The following is a 6,291-nucleotide window of genomic DNA, read 5'->3' on the forward strand; positions in this document are numbered from 1 at the left end:
TCCCATGTGATTCAGAAATCACACTCTTTGCTGTATATCCAAACAAAACAGAAAACTTGCATCCACATAAGATCCTACACTCGAATACTTACAGCAGATTTTTTTTTATAATTGCTAAAACTATATGATTCCAGCTATAAGACATTCTGTAAAAGGCAAAACTGTGGAGACAATAAGAAGATCAGTGGATGCCAGGGGATGGAGGTCATAGGGAATGGGGAGGGATGGTTGGGTGGAACACAGGATTTTTAGGGCAGTGAGAATGCCATAATTATGGAAACATGTTGTATACTTGTGTCCAAACCCAGAGAATTACAACACCAAGAGTGAACCATAATGTAAACTATGAACATTGGGTGATTATGATGTGTCAATATAGGCTCATCAGTTGTAGAAAATGTACCACTCTGCTGGGAAATGTTGATAATGGGGAGGCTATGTGTGGGAACAGAAAGTTTATGGGAAATCTATGTACCTTTCTGCCCTTTTTTTCTGAACCTAAAGCTGCTGTAAAAGATAAAACACTTAAATTAAAAAACAGTAATTTACTGGTGACCTCATCTGCAAAAAATAAGTATATAAATATTATTTTTGTTTTATTTTGTTTTTGGTTTTGTTTTTAATTCGTTTAACATCTTTATTGGAGTATAGTTGCTTTACAGTGGTGTGTTTTTGCTTTATAACAAAGTGAATCAGCTATAAGTGTACATGTATCCCCATACCTCCTCCGTCTTGCAACTCCCTCCCACCCTCCCTATCCCACCCCTCTAGGTGGTCATAAAGCACCGAGGTGATCTCCCTGTGCTATGCAGCTGCTTCCCACTAGCTATCTATTGTACATTTGGAAGTGTATATATGTCCATGCCACTCTCTCACATCGTCTCAGCTTCCCCTTCCTTGTGTCCTGAAGTACATTATCTACGTACGCATCTTTATTCCACTCCTGCCCCTAGGTTCTTCAGAACCTTTTTTTAAAAATTTTCCATGCATATGTGTTAGCATACAGTATTTGTTTTTCTCTTTCTGACTTACTTCACTCTGTATGACAGTCTCTAGGTCCATCCACCTCACTACAAATAACTCAATTTCATTTCTTTTTATGGCTGAGTAATATTCCATTGTATATATGTGCCACATCTTCTTTGTCCATTCATCTGTTGAAGGACACTTACGTTGCTTCCATGTCCTGGCTATTGTAAATAGAGCTGCAATGAACATTTTGTTACATGACTCTTTCTGAATTATGGTTTTCTCAGGGTATATGCCCAGGAGTGGGATTGCTGGGTCATATGGTAGTTCTATTTTTACTTTTTTAAGGAACCTCCATACTGTTCTCCATAGTGGCTGTACCAATTCACATTCCCACCAACAGTGCAAGAGGGTTCCCTTTTCTCCACATCCTCTCCAGCATTTATTGTTTGTATATATTTTGATGATGGCCATTCTGACTGGTGTGAGGTGATACCTCATTGTAGTTTTGATTTGCATTTCTCTAAGGATTAGTGATGTTGAGCATCCTTTCATGTGTTTGTTGGTGATCTGTATATCTTCTTTGGAGAAATGTCTATTTAGGTCTTCTGCCCATTTTTGGATTGGGTTGTTTGTGTTTTTGATATTGAACTGCATGAACTGCTTGTATATTTTGGAGATGAATCCTTTGTCAGTTGCTTCATTTGCTAATATTTTCTCCCATTCTGGAGGTTGCCTTTTCGTCTTGTTTATGGTTTCCTTTGCTGTGCAAAAGCTTTTTAGTTTCATTAGGTCCCATTTGTTTATTTTTGTTTTCATTTCCATTTCTCTAGGAGGTGGGTCAAAAAGGATCTTGCTGTGATTTATGTCATAGAGTGTTCTGCCTATGTTTTCCTCTAAGAGTTTTATAGTGTCTGGCCTTATATTTAAGTGTTCAATCCATTTCGAGTTTATTTTTGTGTATGGTGTTAGGGAGTGTTCTAATTTCATTCTTTTACGTGTAGCTGTCCAGTTTTCCCAACACCGCTTATTGTACAGCGTATCATTTTTCCATTGTATATCCTTGCCTCCTTTGTCATAGTTTAGTTGACCATAGATGCATGGGTTTATCTCTGGGCTTTCTATCCTATTCCACTGATGCATATTTCTGTTTTTGTGTCGGTACCATACTGTCTTGATTGCTGTAGCTTTATAGTATAGTCTGAAGTCCGGGAGCCTGCTTCCTCCAGCTCCGTTTTTCTTCCTCAAGATTTCTTTGGCTATTCGGGGTCTTTTATGTTTCCATACAAATTGTGAAGTTTTTTCTTCTAGTTCTGTGAGAAATGCCATTGCTAATTTGATAGGGATTGCATTGAATCTGTATATTCCTTTGGGTAGTATAGTCATTTTCACAATGTTGATTCTTCCAATTCAAGAACATGGTATATCTCTCCATCTGTTTGTATGATCTTTAATTTCTTTCATCAGTGTCTTATAGTTTTCTGCATACAGGCTTTTGTCTCCTTAGGTAGGTTTATTTCTAGGTATTTTATTCTTTTTGTTGCAATGGTAAATGGTATTGTTACCTTAATTTCTCTTTCAGAGTTTTCATCATAAGTGTATAGGAATGCAGGAGATTTCTGTGCATTAATTTTGTATCCTGCTGCTTTACCAAATTCATTGATTAGTCCAGTAGTTTTCTGGTAGCATCTCTAGTATTCTCTATGTATAGTATCTTTGTCATCTGCAAGCAGTGACAGTTTTACTTCTTCTTTTCTGATTTGGATTCCTTTTGTTACTTTTTCTTCTCTGATTGCTGTGGCTAAAGCTTCCAAAATTATGTTGAATAATAGTGGTGAGATTGGGCAACCTTGTTTTGTTCCTGATCTTAGTGGAAATGCTTTCAGTTTTTCACCATTGAGAATGATGTTGGCTGTGGGTTTGTCATATATGACCTTTATTATGTTGAGGTAAATTCCCTCTATGCCTATTTTCTGCAGGGTTTTTATCATAAATGGGTGTTGAATATTGTTGTAAGCTTTTTCTGCATCTCTTGAGGTGATCATATGGTTTTTATCCTTCAGATTGTTAAAATGGTGTATCACATTGATTGATTTGCGTATATTGAAGAATCTTTGCATTCCTGGGATAGACCCCACTTGATCATGGTGTATGATCCTTTTAATGTGCTGTTTGATTCTGTTTGCTAGTACTTTGTTCAGGATTTTTGCATCTGTGTTCATCACAGATATTGGCCTGTAGTTTTCTTTTTTTGTGACATCTTTGTCTGGTTTTGGTATCAGGGTTATGGTGGCCTCAAAGAATGTGTTTGGGAGCATTCCTCCCTCTGCTATATTTTCGAAGAATTTGGGAAGGATGGGTGTTAGCTTTTCTCTAAATATTTGATGGAATTCGCCTGTGAAGCCATCTGGTCCTCAGCTTCTGTTGGAAGTTTTAATCACAGTTTCAATTTCAGTGCTTCTGATTGGTCTGGTTATATATTCTATTTCTTCCTGGTTCAGTCTCAGAAGGTTGTGCTTTTCTAAGAATTTTTCCATTTCTTCCAGATTTTCCTTTTTATTGGCATATAGTTGCTTGTAGTAATCTCTCATGATCCTTCATATTTCTGCAGTGTCAGTTGTTACTTCTCCTTTTTCATTTCTAATTCTATTGATTTGAGTCTTCTCCCTTTTTTTCTTGATGAGTCTGGCTAATGCTTTATCAATTTTGTTTTTCTTCTCAAAGAACCAGCTTATAGTTTTTTTGATCTTTGCTATCATTTCCTTCATTTCTTTTTCGTTTATTTCCGATCTGATCTTTGTGATTTCTTTCCTTCTGCTAACTTTGGGGGGGGGGGTTGTTCTTATTTTTCTAATTTCATTGGGTGTAAAGTTAGGTTGTTTATTTGAGATGTTTCTTGTTTCTTGAGCTAGGTTTGTATTGCTATAAACTTCCCTCTTAGAACTGCTTTTACTGCATCCCATAGGTTTTGCGCTGTCGTGTTTTCATTGTCATTTGTTTCTAGGTATTTTTTGATTTCCTCTTTGATTTCTCAGTGATCTCTTGATTATTAAGTAGTGTATTTTTTAGCCTCCATGTGTTGTATTTTTTAGAGATTTTTTCCTGTAATTTATATCTAGTCTCACAGCATTATGGTCGGTAAAGGTACTTGATATGATTTCAATTTTCTTAAATTTACCAAGGCTTGATTTGTGACTCAAGATATGATCTATCCTGGAGAATGTTCCATGAGTACTTGAGAAGAAAGTGTATTCTGTTGTTTTTGGATGGAATGTCCTATTTATATCAATTAAGTCCATCTTGTTTAATGTATCATTTAAAGCTTTATTTCCTTATTTATTTTCATTTTGAATGATCTGTCCATTGGTGAAAGTGGGGTGTTAAAGTCCCCTACTATGATTGTGTTACTGTCGCTTTCCCCTTTTATGGCTGTTAGCATTTGCCTTATGTATTGAGGTGCTCCTATGTTGGGTGCATAAATATTAACAATTTAAATATCTTCTTCTTGGATCGATCCCTTGATCATTATGTAGTGTCCTTCTTTGTCTCTTGTAATAGTTTTTATTTTAAAATCTATTTTTTCTGATATGAGAATTGCTACTCCAGCTTTCTTTTGATTTCCATTTGCATGGAATATCTTTTTCCATTCCCCCACTTTCAGTCTGTCCCTAGGTCTGAAGTGGGTCTCTTGTAGACAGCATATATATGTGTCTTCTTTTTATATCAGTTCAGCCAGTCTATGTCTTTTGGTTGGAGCATTTAATCTGTTTACATTTAAGGTAATTATCGATATGTATGTTCCTATTAGCATTTTAATTGTTTTGGGTTTTTTATTGTAGGTCTTTTCCTTCTCTTGTGTTTCCTGCCTAGAGAAGTTCCTTTAGCATTTGTTGCGAAGCTGGTTTAGTGGTGCTGAATTGTCTTACCTTTTACTTGTCTGTAAAGTTTTTAATTTCACTGTCGAATCTAAATGAGATACTTGCTGGGTAAAAGTAAACTTGGTTGTAGGTTTTTCCCTTTCATCACTTTAAATATACCCTGCCACTCCCTTCTGGCTTGCAGAGTTTCTGCTGAAAGATCACCTGTTAATCTTATGGAGATTCCCTTGTATGTTATTTGTCGCTTTTCCCTTCTGCTTTTAATATTTTTTCTTTGTATTTAACTTTTGATATTTTGATTAATATGTGTCTTGGCATGTTTCTCCTTCGATTTATCCTGTATGGGACTCTCTGTGCTTCCTGGACTTGACTATTTCCTTTCCCATATTAGGTAAGTTTTCAACTACAATCTCTTCAAATACTTTCTCAGACCCTTTCATTTTCTCTTCTTCTTCCTGGACCCTTATAATGTTTAATGTTGTCCCAGAGGTCTCAGAGATTTTCCTCATTTCTTTTCATTCTTTTTTGTTTATTCTGCTCTGCAGTAGTTATTTCCAGGTCAGTTATACGTTCTTCTGCCTTTTTATCTTCCAGGTCATTTATCCTTTCTTCTGCCTCAGCTTATTGTGCTGTTAATTCTTTGTAGAGAATTTTAAATTTCATTTATTTTGTTGTTCATCATTGTTTGTTTGTTCTTTAGTTCTTCTCAGTCCTTCTTAAACGTTTCTTTTATTTTCACCATTCTATTTCCAAGACTTTCCAAGATTTTGGATTTTCCAAGATTTTGGATCATTTTTACTATCATTATTATGAATTCTTTTTCAGGTAGACTGCCTATTTCATCTTCATTTGTTTGGTCTGGTGGGTTTTTACATTTCTCCTTCATGTGCTGTGCAGTTCTCTCTCTTCTCATTTTGCTTAACTTACTGTGTTTGGGGTTTCCTTTTCATCAGCTGCAGGTTCATAGTTCCCATTGTTTTTGGCACCTACCCCAGTGGCTAAGGGTGGTTCAGTGGGTTGTGTAGGCTTCCTTGTGGAGGGGACTGGTGCCTGTGTTCTGGTGGATGCTGCTGGATTCTGTCTTTCTGGTAGGCAGGACCACGTCCAGTGGTGTGTTTTGGGGTGTCTGTGAACTTACTATGATTTTAGGCAGCTAACGGGTAGGGTTGTGTTCCTATCTTTCTCATTGTTTGGTATGGGGTGTCCAGCACTGTAGCTTGCTGGTTGTTGAGTGGAGCTGGGTCTTAGTGTTGAGTTGGAAATCTCTGGGAGAACTTTCGCTGTTTGATATTGCGTGGGGCTGGGAGGTCTCTGATAGTCCAATATTCCGAACTCGGCTCTCCCATCTAAGAGGCTCAGGCCTGATACGCGGCTGGAACACCACAACCCTGTGAGCCACATGGCTCAGAAGAAAAGGGAAAAAAGAAAGCAAAATAAATAAAGT

Source organism: Leucopleurus acutus (assembly GCF_964270905.1).
Source record: "Leucopleurus acutus genome assembly, chromosome: X".
Taxonomy (NCBI): domain Eukaryota; kingdom Metazoa; phylum Chordata; class Mammalia; order Artiodactyla; family Delphinidae; genus Leucopleurus; species Leucopleurus acutus.